At 40.7% G+C, this 17,922-nt stretch overlaps 1 protein-coding gene across 2 annotated transcripts in view; it reads left to right on the forward strand.

Moving 5' to 3' along the window:
• SLC6A2 (solute carrier family 6 member 2) overlaps nucleotides 1-17,922 on the forward strand; it is a 1,697,790-nt gene that overhangs the window by 613,130 nt on the left and 1,066,738 nt on the right. The gene's annotated exons all lie outside the window — the stretch shown is intronic.

A 17,922-nucleotide genomic window follows, 5' to 3' on the forward strand; every position in this document is an offset into this window, starting at 1 on the left:
TTAGTTGCCATGCTAACTCTTTCTTTTGCAAATAAATTTCCCAAGGCCCTCCCTTCACATTTACTGGGACATTATCAATGACCAAATATTTAAAAAAATTATACTCCTTCATATTCACATGTTTAGCTAAGGCATTAGATAAATTCGTTTTTTGACACTATATTCATGTTCATAGATACAGTCGCTACTTTTCCAACATAAAAACAGGGACAATTCTGACATTGTGCTAAATAGACAACTTATTTAGATTCACAGTTAAAAATACCATTAATATGGTAGGTTGCTTCCCTTATTTGAAATGTGGACCCCTCATATATGAATTTACAATATAAGGAAGCTCCACATTTTGTCATACCAGACCTTCCTTAGTGAACCTGTTTTTTTCTTTTCCAAAAAAACTTTCAGGATGTTTTTTGTGTTTCACTGTTGCAGTCATTACATTTGGGTTATCTGCTTGCAGGTAGCCCTCAATCGGCCTGATTATCAAAGTCTTGGGTCCTGCGTCAGTTGCTGTCTCATCTTCCATGACGTCAGGTAGTCAAGGGTATAAAGCATGCAGCTGATGCCATTACATCAGTCTTTCTTGCTGTGTGGTGCCTGAAGCAGAAGCAGTTTGCAAGTGCCGGTCAGCCGACTCCTGAAATTTTCGTTTTCGAGTTTCGGAACCAAAGTCTTCAAAAAAGCTAAGTATCCCTTTGGGGATCCTTTTTCTTGCGCTAAACCAATGTCATTAAAAGTTAACAATTGTATTTCTTGTGGAAAGCAAATGCCTCATAAAGATTTTCATTTGTACTGCATTCCTTGCTTAGGCCCAGACCACGACATCCCTTGCTGTCAGTTTTGTGCCTTATTCAATCTTCGAACTATTCGTTGTTGGTTCATTTTTGCTTCAGACTACTTCGGTACTTGGTTTAATTATCCAGAAATGGCTTTGGTAAGCCATCTGACTACCGACATTCTGAAAAAATTTAAAGATAAAGACAGAGACAGACCGCATAGGTCCAAAGATGATGATGACGCTTCCGTTAAGCTAGTCGCTAGTTCGCCGGTACTCAGTGAGACGCTTTCATAGTCCCTAATACACGCTACTTCAGATTTGTAGGCCTCTGCTGAGACCCATTCGGAGTCCAGTATGCCACGAGATGCTTCTTCGACTATGGAACCAGTGGATGTCTCTACCTTGGATGGGTCTGGAGCTGCTTTGCAGGCACCAGCTTCTGAGGGTGTATTCAGGCCTACGGACTTGCATATCAAACCGACGCCATCTTCTTCTTCAAGGCCTAAAACTCGATCCACGCCTAGAAAACTGACATCCAAACTGCATGGTCAGGCCCATATGCCTAAAAAATAAATGATAAGAATGGCTGAAGACCTTATTACTCTAATTAGGGGAAGCCAGCCTTCTCCCCCTAAGAGACCTAGAACTTATTTTCCTTCTGATTCTTCTGATTAGGATTCTGAAATTTCTGTTTCTTCTGATGACCAGGATTTGCCCTTATCTACCTATGAGGATTCTGTTGCAGAGGATTCCATACCCACTGCTTCCCCTCCAGAAGATTTATCTTTTGGTGAAACTTTGCACACTCTTAGGGAGCATTTCCGCTGGGAAAGCTAGTATTACTCTGACGCCAAAAAGAGGCTTAAGGAATTCTTATTCCTACCTCAACACAGGCCTTTAGCTATCCCTCCTGTACTGGACATTGTAGATGATGCCTTCTTGGAATCTAGCCTGGCCCCAGACACTCTACCTCCAGCTCCCAGGAAACCTGACAGGTATTACAGAGTACCTGACTCTCACAAGTTCCTCTTTAAGAATCCCAGTGCAGACCCAGAGACCATTTTACAGGGACCCAAAGGCATTAAGGCCACTACTGCCAAAAACCCTAACCCCCCTGATGGAGATTCCAGGGCCCTGGACAGATGGGGTAAGAAGGTATACACTTCTACTACTTTGGCCATTAGGGCCTTAAACTGCCAGTTTCATATGTTAAAGTATCAGCAGCATATTATTGGATTACTTAAACAGAAAATTATGTTGATTCCTGACTGTGCTGAAAATAAAGAATTACAGGATTTTATGCATTCTGCTGAACAAGTTGGTAAACATACTTTGCAATGTGGTTTTGACTCCTTAGAGGCATCTTGCAGGGCTGCTTTCACTGAGTCTGTTCTTAGAAGGCATGCGTGGCTTAAGGAGCAAACTTTGTCAGATCATGTTAAAGCTAAATTACTGGATGCTCCCTTAAACCAAGACTGTCTGTTTGGCAACAAAGCAGAAGAAGTACTTAAAAAGATGGAGGAAAAAGCTAAACCTATGCAAACTGTTAAAGATTTCCTGCAAGTACAGCCTCCTAGATTTAGTAGGCATTGGCCTTCTAAGAATTGGTCCTTTTCTGTCTCTTCCAGGCCTTCTCAGTCCAAACCCAGGAACAGCAGACCACCTAGGCTACAGTCTCAAGGTACTCACAGGCCTAAGCAGTGGGGGGGGGGGGGCTCCCACTTCCAATGCTGGAAGTAGTAAGACACCCCCCCTATGGTAAACTGTCACAATGACTTAACCTTAAACCTTCCAAGCCCTGCTCAACTGACTGCTCCTATAGGGGAAAAGATCGCCGTGCATGCAAAAAACTGGGAACTCATTACCCAAGACAAATGCGTTTTAAATATAGTTTCCCAAGGATACAGATTCCACTTTCACACCTTACCAATCCCAAACGGTTGGCCAGACCTACCCCCAAATCAGTGGGCAGAGGCTCAACAGAAGGTTATCTCTCTTCTAATTATCAGGGCTATTCAACCTGTTCCAGAAGAGGAAATGGGGACAAGGTTTTTACTCAAGACTTTTCCTGGTACCCAGAAAAGACAACTCCTGGCATCCTATCCTGGACCTGTCTATCCTGGTTGGCAACATTGGACTTAAAAGAGGCTTACCTGCACATCCCAATAAGGGAATCTTGTGGAAAATACCTACACTTTAGAGCAGGCTACATGCACTATCAGTTCTCTGCATTGCCTTTGGCTTATCTACTGTGCCCAGGGTATTCACAAAGAGCCTAGCTCCAGGCATTGCATTCTGCAGGCAAGGAAATATTCAAATATACCCATACCTGGACAATTGTCTAATTCAGGCAGAAAGCCAGGACATACTATTAAATCATCTGGCATTTGTAGAAACTGCTAACCTCACCGAGGTACACCATAAACAAAAAGAATTCCCATCTAGTACCCTGCCAACAAATTGTATTTATGGGAGTAAGCTTGAATACAATTTCCCAGATGGCCTACCTCACGCCAGAGAAACAAGTTTATTTGACAGCGTACTTCAAACTACTGGCCACAAAGACCCAGCTATCTGCAAGGAAAATACTGCAAGCCCTGGCATTCATGGCCTCTTGCATTCTACTAATTCCATATGCAAAACTGCATATGAGGAAACTACAATGGTATCTAAAAAGCCTATGGTGTCAACATTCTCAGGATCTTGTATCAATGATTCCTATCATTCCTTGTATAAAGACAGAGTTCCTTTGATGGGCAGAGGCCTGCCACCACAATAAGGGACTGCCATTCACTCTACCCCCTGATGCCCAAACCCTAACAACAGACGCATCAGACTGTGCATCAGGGGTTCACTTGGCAGGACAGTGCATTCAGGGCAAATGGAACCTGAGTCAAATGCACCTTCATATCAATAAAAAAGAAATGTTAGCTGTACAGAATTCTCTGATAGCCTTCAAGGACCACATTCTTCCAGGACAATTATTGGTAAAGACGGACAACACCACTGTTATGTGGTACATAAACAAGCAGAGGGGAACCCACTCATACCCTCTCTGCAGACTAGCCATGGCTCTGTGGAACACAGCCTTGAGCTACCAAGTGCACCTACAAGCTCAATTCCTGCCAGGCAAGCTAAGTTCACTGGCAGACGACCTAAGCAGAAATCTCATGGACCCACACTTGTGGAAACTGGAACCAAAGATATTCAACATTTTGCAAAACAAATGGGGGAGCCCAGAGATAGACCTGTTTGCCTCCCCTGAGAACTACCAATTGGACAAATTCTGCACAAGGACTCCCCACAGACAATCTTGGAAAGTGGATGCCCTGTCCTTCACCTGGAAAAGCCCCTCAGTTTATGCATTTCCCCCTCTGCCTCTCCTCTCAAAAGTTCTACTAAAGATCAAACAGGACAAACTAATTACAATACTCATTGCACCAGACTGGCCACGCCAACACTGGTACCTCTTCTTGTGCAATATGTCACTGCTGGAACCATGGCACCTGCCTCAGACCCCTTCTCTGCTGTCCCAGCAGAAGGGCCAGATTGTGCACCCCCAGCTTCAAACCCTAAACCTGGCAGTCTGGCTAATTACCTGAGTTCTCCAATACCACCCCTCAGCAAGCAAGTGCTGGATGTCATCCTGGAAGCAAGGAGGCCTAGTACTAGAAATTTCTATGCTGAAAAGTGGAAAAGATTCTGTTCCTGGAGCCAGACTCAGGGGATGGGCACAACAGTGCCCAGTTTACGACATATTCTTCAATACTTAACAGAGATGCTTTACAAGGGCCTTTCCTTCTCTTCAATTAAAATTCATGCCTCAGCCATTTCAGTGTATTAAAAATACTGAAGCACCCCTCTTCTCTCACCCCCTGCTGAAACAATTCCCCTACTCCAGCCTGGGACCTTAACTTTGTATTGGAAAAGCCCACTCTACCTCCTTTTGAGCCAGTTGTAACTGCAGAGTTGAAATTCCTTTCTTGGAAAACAGCCTTCCTTCTAGCCAACACTTCAGCAAGAAGGGTGTCTGAATTACAGGCCCTCATGGCAGTGGAGCCCTTCATCATCTTTTATATGGACAGGGTGTCCCTCAGGACCAATCCTTCTTTACGCCCAAGGTGGTATCCAATGTGGCCCTTAATCAGTCCATTCATTTGATAACCTTCTTCTCTAATCCACAGAACAAAGGAGAACAAATACTGCACTCCTTGGGTGTGCACAGACAATTTAGATTTTATTTGGACAGGACTAAGCCTCTAAGGAAATCTGAACAGCTGCTAGTTGCCTTTGCTGCAGGGGCAGAGGGGAAGGCCATTTCAAAGCAAACCATTTCTAAGTGGATAGGCTATTGCATTAATTTCTGCTATAAGCACTATAGAAAACCTACCCCGCAGGGGATAAGATCCCATTCCACCAGGGCTGCATCTACTTCTACAGCCTTTCTCAGAGGTTTTCCTACCAGGGACATCCTAGAAGCTGCTACCTGGAGCTCTGTACATACCTTTACCAAGCATTACCACTTGCCATTTTTTTCTAAATCCAGAGCTGGTTTTGCCACTGCAGTCTTGCAGGGTCTAATAGCTGGTCCTAATGCTCTCTAATTGCCTCCTCCCTTCCTTAGCTTTGGGAATCTACCCAAATGTAATGACTGCAACAGTGAAACATGAAGAACATAGTACAGTTGTGTACACTTACCATAAATGTAAATGTTCGAGTGTATTCACTGTTGCAGTCCTGGTTACCCTCCCTCCAGCCCCATTACTTCTATTGACTATACCTCTCTTCTTGTTTACTGTATTTAAGCTTTCTGGTGTATTTGCTTTTTGTTAGAGGTGTAACCTTGTATAAAATTGCTTCCCATTACCTGACATCTGGGGTAAGAAAAACTGATGTAATGGCATCGGCTGCATGCTTTATACCCCTGACTACCTGATGTCATGGAAGATGAGACAGCAACTGATGCAGGACCCAAGACTTTGATAATCAGGCTGACTGAGGGCTACCTGCAATCAGATAACCCAAATGTAATGACTGCAACAGTGAATAAACTTGAACATCTACATTTATGGTAAGTGTACACAACTGTACTTTCTGGCCCCTCCGATATACTATATACTAATGGAGGAATTCTCCTGGATTTTATCATGTATTTCCACATAATCTTATAACAATGTCCAATTCTTATTGTGGAACTCAGGACCCGGCTATTGACATTAAAGGTGGTCACAAAACTCGTGCCAAATTCTTTCGATGTACTCACTTCAGAGGGTTCAAAATTGTGAGTCTCTATCACAGCTTCCTCAGCTTGATGTTGATTTCCTTCTTAAAGCGGATAGGCTTAAAATAACCAATCAATATTTTTAATGTCTCTTCCTCCACCAAATCCTGAACCACTGATTCTGGATAGCGTCTTCAGGGAAACATCATACAAAGGTTAACACATTCTTAATGGAATTCAGAATCCAAGGAATTCACTGTGGCTGCCCAGACTAGTTGCCCTTTCACTACAGATCTCTTCTGGTGAAAAGGGTGGGAGCTTGTAAAGTGTAGATGTTCAGATGTGAATTTCAAGAAGGGGGTAGTGTTGTTAATGTAGTGGACAAACTGATGGATACCCTCCTCATTTCCTTTCAATATGATAAATATATGAACCAAAAAATGGGCATAAGTTCTAATATTTGTTGTGATGGAGGGAATGTCTAACACAAATCTATGCTCCCACACAGTTATGACAATGTTGACAAAGATGCCCTCACTAGGGTAACCCATCGCCACCCCTGACTTTTATAGGAAATATTTCCCATCTTCTTGAAATTCACATCTGAACATTATCTTGAAAGACTTTTCTGTTTGAATGTTTGATTAGAAAAGGACAATAAAGGGCAGAAATATGCTTCTAAAATCTATAGAAAAAGGATGTATTGCAACACTTTTCTATACTTCACAAGGTCCCACCATTTTCACCAGAAGAAATCTGTAGTGAAAGGGCAACTAGTCCAGGCAGCCAGAATGATTTCCTTGGATTCCAAATTCCAACACGAATGTGCTAACCTTTGTATGATGTTTCCCTGAAGACGCTATCCAGAATCGCTGGTTCAGCATTTTGTGGAGGAGGTGATGTCAAAAAGATCTGTTGGTTATTTCAAGCTTATCCTCTTTAAGGAAGGAAATCAACATCAAGACGAGAAAGCTGCAATAGGACTCCCAATTTTGAACCCTCTGAGGTGAGTATATAAAAAGAGCTTGGCACGAGTTTTGTGACCACCTTTAATGTTAATAGCCAGATCTTGAGTTCCATTTTAATAAGAATTGGACATTGTTATATGATGATGTGGAAATACATGATAACATCCAGGCGATTCCTCCATTAGTATATCGGAGGATCCAGAACCTGAAAGCTTTTTTGAAACAGAAAAAAAACAGGTTCACCAAGAGGAAGGTCTGGTATGACAAAATGTGGAGCCTGCTTTTATTTATTTATTTTTATTTAACATTTGTTGACCGGGAATGTCCGACTAGGTTCCACAGAGCCTGTTTTCAGCAAAGGCCCGGGGAGAAACGCTCCAGATATTTGAATGTTTCTTTTTTTTTGCCTGCTCATATTGTAAGTTCATTTATGAGGGGTCCACATTTCGGGTAAGGGATGCCACCTGTCATATTAAGGGTATTTATAACTGTTTTTATGATAGAAAAACTGAGTGGAAACTTAGACTGTATCTATGAACATGAATGCAGCATCAGAAAAATGAATTTATCTAATGCCTTAGCTAAACATGTGAGCATGGACGAGTATCATTTTTTTAAATATTTACTCATTGATAATGTCCCAGTAAAGATGAGGCGAGGGCACTGGGAACTTTATTTGCAAAAGAAAGAGTTAATATGGTAACTAATTTTTAATGCCTATTTTTATCCTGGGTGGAATGACCGCTGCAGTATGAAACCTATTTTAGCATTAAAAGCTTTGACTAGATCGTTAATATTTTTAAGTATTAACTACCTTTCAGGTTAAAACAAGTTATTTAAATAATAAGGTAATTTGGTCTGGTACCTGACTTTGTTTTATATTTAATATGTTTTAAAAAAATGTTTTAAAGAAAAGGGTAGCTGGACCTTTAAGACACTTGAGGAAGTGATGCAATAATTGCTTCTTTTTACTGGAGTATTTTTAAACAGAGATGTTACTGTGGGTGAAGAGTCTGAAGAAGTTCACATATGATTTAAGGGAACAAAAGCACTTACTTTTATTGAAATAAAGTTTACTGAAGGACTGACCACGTTTTCTGCTGAATGTCATTGCTTTCCAGACCTGTAGCAGTATTTTGGATTATTTTTTGTGTTGTGAAATCAGACGTTTGTGACATTATTAATGCTGTTATTCATATCTTACTGCATTAACACTTTGAGCCGCAGAAAAAGTTACATGGCAAGTGTGTCTTCTTCATTCAGTACTATCCAAAGTGCTGATGAAAGCACAAAGGCACCAGTTTCATGTGTGCCACTCGTGACGTTCCAAATTAAATTTTTGAGTTTTTCCCTTGGGAAGTGAAATGCCATCCATTGCTATAGACTGCTGACAGCCCCCAGTGTGCAATGCTAAGCAGCTTGCAAAGGATGAAATAAAACAAAAATGTAAACTGTCTCTGTGTGATATTTTCTCAACTTTGTTGTTTTCTATCATAAAAATGGGGATATTAAAGATCAATACTTTTACAAAATCATCACCCTCGCTAGATTTGCACCTTGAAACCATGGAATTAATTTGAAACATTGAGATGATTAACATAATTTGCCTCATATACATAAGCATTATGAGGAAGAGAAAGTAGAGCACATATACACAAGCTGTTATATTGGGGTCTATATTATAATATCAGCATCTTAAAATGTCGACTCTCACTTGTTCAACATGAAATTGTCAAACTCCAAGGTTCTCAAACGGCCCAATCACCGATTTCTGTCTAATGGAAATGATCCTTATGTGGTGTGAAATAGATGTTTAGCAACATTTGTCTGAGGATGTGAACGCATTTAAGACATAGAAGTAGCAATGTTAAAGGTGCATTTCAGCAAAATCTGTGGTAAAGCTGTTGCATATGCCTGACATAAGCAACTGTTATTCCATTAGAGCTGGGTAATGTCAATCATATTTTTGCTGGTGTAGGGTGAGGGGTTGGTTGTTTTATAGAAGCTCTTTTGATTTTCACTACTTACCTGAGTGAAGTGTATAGACTGCGGTGGTGGTGCTGCGGTAGCGTTGTCGCCTCATAGCAAGACGTTGTCCCGTTCGATTCTCAGCTAGAGCGTCTTCTGTGTCGAAGGCATACATGAATGGGGAAGGTTGTGCATCAGGGCTGGTAACCTGGTATGTAAAAATCCACTACCAATCATTAGCGGACCAGAGTCCCGCTGTGGCGATCTCTAACCGGGAAAAGCCGAAACACACAAACAAACCTGAGTGAAGTGTATAATTTGAAAATTCCTTTTTTTGAGGAGGGTTTAATATTTGCTATTACAGAAGGATCATGGTCTTGTATTCCATACAAAAGTTTTGTTCTTCCCACATGTACTTAGCATTGTTCTTAGGTTCATAGGTTCATAAGCAGGTACTAGGCTATTGGCCCTAGGGCCTATATAAGCCTAGCCAAATGGTACCCTGGCTTTTGCCACCCAAGAAAATTATTTTCCTGTGCCCCTGTCGAGCAGAGCCTCAGATGTGACCCCCCCAGGGTGAATTTCCTATCTCCTATCCAATCCTCAAGATTTTTCTTGAAGAGTGCTAATGAGGAGCTTTGTTTGATATGGCTAGGTAGTTTGTTCCAGAGTATGGGAAGTCTCTGGGACAGGAATCTATCCCTCCAGCATGTTCTGTTTATTGTGTTGAAAAGGTTTAGGTCCCTAGAGCATGTAGCTTGGAGGTATTGGGATTTCTTTAAAGTGTAGCATGTCCAACAGTTCTGGGTTTGACATAGCTTTGTATGTTAGGCAGAGATCGCCTCTGAGTAGGCGATATGCGACAGAGTAAAGCTGGAGTTTTTTGAGACAGTCTGCGTAGGGCATCTATTTGAGGCCGGTAATCCTCTTTGTAAGGTATTTCTGTGGCCTTTCCAGTTGTTGCAGATGTCTTGTGAGGTACATACCAAAAAGGGCGTTGTATTCTATAATGGTTCTAATGAGTGATGAGTAGAGGGGAACAGTGACCTCTTTTTTCCTGGATGAGAAACCTTTTGTGATGAGGTGTGCATGTACAAAGATTTCCTGACTACTGTGGCGATGTGATTATCAAAGGAGAGACTACTGTCCACCTGTGTCCCTAGGTCTCTTAACACACTTTTGGTGTTAAGTAGACTACCGCCTATGTGGAAGTTCAAGTTCATAGGTACAGAGTTTTTACCAAAAGGGATGACAATGCAATTTTTGGCATTGAGCTTGAGGCAGTGAGGCCCTTTTGTAGGATGTCCACATCATTAGGAGTTTTGATTATGGCTCCTAGTTTGCAGTCATCTGCAAACTTTGTTAGCCAAAGACCTTTTGTGTTAGCCTGTACTTCAGAGAAGTAGATACCAAACAGGAGAGGACCTAGGACTGAACACTGTGATACTCCACTTGTCACTGGTCCGAAGTTGGATTTAGAGTCTGCTACTTTCACAGTGTGGGTTCTATCAGTGAGCCAGTTGGCAACCCATCTTGTGACATAGGGCTTTATACCTAGTTTAGTGAGTTTACCTATAATTCCAGAGTGGGGGATGGTGTCAAAAGCCTTGGCGAGATTTAGATAGGCTGTGTGAACCACCTTACCCTCATCTATGGCTTTGGTGACCGCTTCAAAGAAGTCTGTCAGGTTTTGGAGACACGATCTGCCTTTTACAAACCTGAACTGGGTAGGGTTCAGAGTTTGGAGATTACCAATGTCATTGTTTGTAAGTTCCATGATGATACGTTCCATAGTCTTGCAGACCAGGCTCGTCAGGCTAATGGGGCAGTAGTTCCCGGGGTCCATGGTGGCTCCCCCTTTGTGGAGTGGGATAACTGTTGCTGTGCGCCATTCAGTGGGCACAAAGCCTGAGGTGAGGCTATGATTGAACATGGTACTTAGGTGGGGTGCCAGTTCGTTCTGTAGTTCATGTAGAACGCAGCCTGAGATGTTGTCAGGTCCCATGGATGCTGTGTTTTTGGCTTTGGAGAGTGTTTTTTTTACCTGTGCAGCCGTGATTACAGGAACTTTGCATTCTTCCAGTATAGAGATGGGCCCTTTAGGGGATGAGAGAGGGGTAAAGTTAGCACTGAACCTATCTGCCAGGATGTTGGCAATATCAGTTGGTTCTGTATATTTAGTGCCATTGTGCTGTAACTCAGAGCAGATCTGAGTGTTGCCATTGAGATTCTTGACATAGCTATAGAATGCTTTGTGATTGTCTTTAGAATCAGTGGCAATTTTCTTTTCGTAACTAGCTTTGGAGGATTTTATGAGGGATCTCAGCTTCTTACTGAGGCTGACCACGGAGTTCCTCCAATCATGGGATTTTACTCTTTTTTTGCAACAGTTTCTTTCTTCTGTTGTAGAGTTTGTTTATGGCAGGGGACCACCAGATTGGCTTCCTTTTTTTGAGGATAGCGTCTTGGTTCTGTTAGGGATTACACGATCCATGCACTCGTGTAAGTGCTTATAAAGTGCAATTGTATAGGATTCAGCAGTTGTACCTCTATTGTTCATCAGCATGGGTGTTGTGAAGTTTGCCACTTCTGTCTTAAGAATTGTGAAGTTGACTTTGGAGAATTTTTTTACAGTGGTTGCCGTAATGGGAGGTGGGGGGTGGGATGTGGATGTCTAGGGTGATTTGCGTGTGTTTGGATCTGACCAACGAGGAATTGATCTCTGGTGTGGAACACCGGTTGCCCATGTTGGTAAGGACCAGGTCTAGGATATTGCTGCCCATGGTGGGGTTGTGGAAAAGTTGATACAAGGCTTTGGACTTTATGAATTCCAGAAAATGTTGAGCGCAAGAGTTGGTACATGAGTAGTTTTCCCATTTAATGGTGGGGTAGTTGAAATTGCCCATTATTAGGGTGTTAGGTTGTACCCTAATATTTTCCAGTGTATCAAGAAATGAGGAGTGGAAATCCGGGGGCATGGTGGGGGATCTGTAGTAAGCTACAATTTGGATTGTGGTCTTGCCCATAGTTAGTTGCACTTGGATAATCTCGGATGCATTATGCTGAGCAACTAGCCTGGAGGTGTGGATAGCCTTAATGAATATGAACACGCCTTCGCCTTTAGTGCTTCGGTCCAGGTTAGGTGGCCAAAATGTGTGGTATGAATTATAGCCTGGTAATGCAGGGGTGCTGTCTGGAGTGTTCAACCAGGTCTCTGTCACTGCACAGATGTCGATGTTCTCCATTTTAAGGAGTGCCTCGAGTGAGTGCATTTTGAGGTTTAAATTTCTAGCATTAAGTAGTATTACCCTCAGATTCTGCTTGCTTGTACCTGTTATGGTGATGAATTTGTCTTTTGAATCTTGCCTAAAAAAGGCACTATAGGGGTGGCAAGAGGCTTAGCCAGTATCCAGAATCCCAAGGGCGACAGGTGCAGGTCATCTCTGGCAAAGCATCGTGCTTTGTCGATCATGTCATCCCAGGCAGACAGATACTGGATCCCCTTAGAATGACACCAGAAGCTTAACCAATTGTTGAAGTCAATCATTTTATCCTTGTTCTGTGGTATCATTCTGGGTGATGGCAGGATGCTACTCAGGGCTAGGGTCATACCTGCCTGGGCTACAAGATCGGACAGCTCCTCCATGTCTCTTTACATGTAGTCCAGGGAGGTACATCTCAGGTCATTCACACCAACATGGACAATGACAGCATCATATTTGTACTTGTTGTGGAGTGACCTGAGTGCATGCATTATGTGGCAGATCCTGGCACCTGACAGGCAGCTGACAGTAACTTTCTCCTTGTTTAGCCTGTTGAGTGGGACATCAGTGTGCCTGACTATAGAGTCACCTATGACTAGACATATGAATATAGGAAGCAAATGTTTTTTACAGTTGTCAGTGCATACAACTTCTTTACTGGTAATGGTGTTTATATATTCCTTATTAACAAATTTCATTATCCTAATTCATGGCTTTGATGTGTGTATTCATGTAGATCATTTATGCACATGTTTTAATGGACTCCAGCATAAATGCATAGCAGTTTCATGCTGATTTTGTTCTGATACAGATAAATCTTTTTTATCCTATACAGAGATATGGTACCTAAAAAATCTGGGCCATGTAAATATACATTCTCAGACGCAGAGACTGAGTTTATAGTGCAGGTCCTCTGTCAACATGGATCTCATATCATACAGAGAATCATAGCTGACAAACACTTCCAGATAGTCAATGGTGTGAATGCTGTGCGTGGCCATGGTCATGACTATGGCACCATCAGGCATGGGGCCAGTGACATGATCACCGAGGTCAAAAAATGGAATGGAGAGCTACTGGTCGTGTTTCTGTTATGAGCCATTATTCACTGAGACAGAGGTGCAAACCAAATACATTATCTTTGATGTTTGTAGTTTGAGCATGTGCATCATTGTAATCTTGCTCAGTGGGATTGTATGGGTTTCCCATGGGTGTCATGAGCAAAGGTTCCAGTGCATAACCTGCATCCCCCACTTGATGCCCTTGTTTGAAATCACCCCTATGAAATCTTAGATGAAGATAACAGGTATGCCATATGTGGAAGTTGTGTAAACTTCCAGGGTTACCTGACACATATTATTGATTATCGCTTGGGCAATACTGAACCCCTAACAGTTGATAGAATGATAGCTTTTTTTTGTGTGTGTGTGTGTGTGTGTGTGTGTGTGTGTGTGTGTGTGTGTGTGTGTGTGTGCATGTGTGTAGTCTATTGCCCACAGAACCTCAGGGAATTTTGCAATGGCATTGAAAAGTTGCATGGTGGTAGCACTATTCTCTGGGGTGCACAGAAGCCGGATATGCCCCCTTACATGTTGCAGCATTGCATTGAGAAATTGGTGTGATATTCTCAAGTTTGAGGCCTTTGACACCCCTAATACCCTCAGAAAAGTTCCTGTAACTAGCATACTTAATGCTACACACACCTCAGTTTTCACTGGGATAGGTTCTCCATAATTTGCTTGAGGCCCCAGGTGAAGGCAGTAGAAGGTGATCATTTTCTGTAAGGGTTTCCGTGTCCACCATGTTACACTCTGATATTTCAGTATCATGAAGTCCATGATAGGTTACACATGCTCTAAACCCTCTTCTTTTTCCCTGAGGTCTGGCAGCAGCCCCCCCCCCCCGATTTAAAGCCTGTTGCACATTTCCCATAATAATAGCAGTAGCAACCCCCCCAACATACTTTTTTCTAAGTTTCTTTGTGCCTGTATTCCAAAGAGTATTGGAATTCAGGGCTAAAGGGGAACACAGTGTGTAGGTGTGTATGTTCTTAAATCACTCCACCATGTTAAATTGCTTCATTAGCCATTAGCATTTAATTTCCTTACCTATGCCTTCATTAACATATTGCCCACTAACCTTTGTTTTGTTGCTGTGTGTTGCATGTATAGCTGTTTAATGAATCGCACACAGCAAGCTTGCCTTGCCCATTGCACTTAGCACTCTTACCCTGAAGTGTAGGCTTTCATGAATCCGGGTCATAATCATTTATTTCAAACTGTATGGATGCAACAGATCGAACATTTTTAGTAGAATGGCTTGTGAATATTTGGGTATGATTAAATGAATACTCAATGTGCATTTGTAATCTCATTGTATTAAACTATGGTATGCAGTTAGTTAAGACAAACCCATTTATTAAGATAGAAAACAAAAGTGAGCAATGAACTGCTACACTGATGTAAACTTATTAACTATGAAAAACCGAATCGCTTGACATATAGAGCATTTTATTGTAAGGTGAGTATTTTTGTCTCTACATTAAAACTAGCCTTAACATTATATTAAACATGGCATGGGCTTTTTTTTTTCCTTTTTTCTTTTACATCAAAATAAAATTACTGAACACATTCCAAGGCCTTTTGATAAATGAAAACTTTAATCCTTAGAATAATTTTTAACTCCTAGATTCATCGTTTGGTTATATAGTGTTAAGATCGAAGACCATTAATATGCAGGTTCCACATTTTCAGGGTATATATCACTACCAAACCAATAGTGTAACAAGTTTTTAAATGCATCAGGTGTGGCACACCATCTGGAACAGTCCAAAAGCCTTTCTTGTTTCCTGAATGGTCTTCCATAATCAGAGTTCTTAGCTGGATTATTTTAAGGCAGATCTTGCTTTTGTATCACTTCTCACTGCAGTACGATTTTACTTGGAGACATGATTTCAGGAGTTTCCCTGCAATTACTAACTATTACAATTCTCACAGTCTGTATTTTCTTATAACAGAACTGTTGTAACACTTTTGAGTGGTGTTAATATAGAACTTAAAGTTTCATATCTTCCCCATGAATAACAGAATTTTGGTTTATTGGTTTTATGAACCACTTTATCATCAGGCTATGAACCTTCCCATGGCTTGTGTATTTTTATTCTGTCTCCTGCCTGTAAACCTCCTGGCTTAGTGAAGGGTATAACAGTATTCCTGTATCTTCAATTCCCTTTGCTCTGTGTTGATTTTCAGGCATTGGCATCATAGCTGAAGTAGATAGTTTTATTCTAACCTTCTGCCCATGACCATTTGATATGGTGAGAAACTGAATCCTTGCAATGCCATATTCCTGTATTCGAAAGTTGTGAGATGACAGTCGTCATATCTAGTGCTACTGTTTTTCCTCCGAGTTTTTTTAACATTATTTGAATAGTTTTTTTTTTCCACTTACCTACTGGATTATGTATAGTGTAGACTGGATATCATGTCTGAATTTGTACACGTGCATAGGTCTAAGTCCTAGACTTTTCTGTTATCAGCCATTGCCACCTGTCTTAGGAATGCAGATTTTAATGCACTAATCATGCTTAACACTTATTTTTTCTACCATTTTTATTATTTCTGGTATCTCAAAGTAAAAAGGCACACAATTATGAGATATGTTTTTTACAAATTATAATAAGTCTACATCCAGCCAACGTCATGGACAGTCTGGTACTGGGAATGTAATAAACTCTATCATTGGACTGTTGTTATGGTATGCTCTAGAGATGATATACTGTAACTCTATGCCATTTGCTTTGTATGAGTTGTTATTGCTGACCAATATATTGCATCTTTAGTTGTTTCTTTGCACTTTATTAATAACAGATTTGATTCACGTATCCTCTCAAACATTTGTCTTCTCAATTGATTGTAAACTATTATTGCTTTAGCTTTGAGGATAAACACTAGGCACAAATTATTTCTTTTTTATAATAATTTAAAAGTTGAGAGAACACATGTAATTTTTTCCATACAAGTATATTTCCTTAGAGATTTAAATATTTTTAACTAAATAATCTTTAATTATTCAATAATTAATGAAGAAAGACAAAGTTACCGTATTATATATTTCCTTTAGAATGGATAATAGCTTAAATATAATACACATTAACAAAACACAAACTAATCTATATGAAGCTATCCTAACTCTGTGCAGTATATACACAGCATGCTCTTTTGTACTCGTTGATAAAAACTGTCTTTTATATCATATTTTATCTAATCCTTTCCGGTAATCAGCAACTTTATCTGTTTTGACTAACATTATCATATGTATTCCTTAACATAATAAATGAGCCCAAATGATGTTTTAAAGGGAGTGGAATGTATATAAAATATATTAAAATAATTAATAAATTTAGTTATTTTGTTGAAGAGGCTGCAGGAGCAGGGAATCGGCAGTTTGCTGATTATTTTTCTTCTATCAAATCATGTTTTTAATATAATATTGGAATCAACTATGAGGAGCAAATTTGGTGCTTACCATTTGTTTTTACATATGTGTGTGTGTGTGCGTGTGTGTATATCTGTGTGTGTGTGTGTGTGTGTGTGTTTGCGCGCGCGTGTGTGTGTGTGTGTGTGTTTGTGTGTGTGTGTGTGTGTGTGTGTGTGTGTGTGTGTGTGTGTGTGTGTGTGTGTCTGCGTTTGTGTGTGTGTATTTGATGAAGTTTTTATGCAATGCCCTGTTTTATATGTATGATCATGTAACTATTTTATACATTAAAGATGTTTTCAGACCTGAGGTCATAGTTCTGAAGAACTCTCTATGATAAATGTTTGTGAGACAAAATCTGTCAAGCTGTAGTAAATTTCAGTGCATGTTAATCTGTTGTATGATGTTTTGTTTTTTACATATTTATGAAGGCAAACAGTTGTACATTAGGAAGGTCCATAATCTACATTTTGTAACACAGCAAACTTACATATTCACCCAAGGAATAAAGTGAAGAAAACTGATGACATTGATAAGGTAAGAAATTTGCATATTGATGCAGTGCAGAGAAGTGCATGAGTACGTCATGTGTAGACTCTCTGAGGGAAAGACAATGCATATTGTCTATCTTGACCTAGTCAAGGCATTTAACACAATCTCCCACTCAGGTATTATAGAGAATCTCTCCCAACTTGGAATTTACCCCTATATTACCAGATAGATAGCCAACTGGCTCACTGACAGGACACATAGTGTCAAAGTTGGTAACTTCACCTCTAGCAAAAGACCACTCACCAGTGGCATGCCATAGAGTTTTGTGCTGGGCCCCTTACTGTTCATAATTTATTTCTCAGAAGTCCAGGCAAACTGAACAGCCTGTGGCTGACCATGTTCGCTGCCGATTGCAAATTGGGAGCAATTATTGAGTCCCCCAATGATGTTAATATACTGCAGATCAGGTTAATGCAGACAAATGATTGGTGCCAAAGCCATGGATTAAAGTTAAATGCAAAAAAAAAAAAAAAGCATTATCATTCCCTTTGGTAAAGCTGACATCCCTGCTAATACAATATAGACAGCACCCCCCTCTAAGTGTAGACCCAATGGTACATGATCTGGGTACTCAGGTTGATAGCAACCTGAACTTTGACCACCACGTATCCACAGTAGTAAGGAAATCCTTCTATGTGGCACATCTTAAAAGTAAAGACATCACATCTAGCTCTAAGGATGTTATAATTTCATTAT

This window comes from Protopterus annectens, chromosome 8.part1 (assembly GCF_019279795.1).
Source record: "Protopterus annectens isolate FY-2018-M chromosome 8.part1, PAN1.0, whole genome shotgun sequence".
Lineage (NCBI taxonomy): Eukaryota > Metazoa > Chordata > Ceratodontiformes > Protopteridae > Protopterus > Protopterus annectens.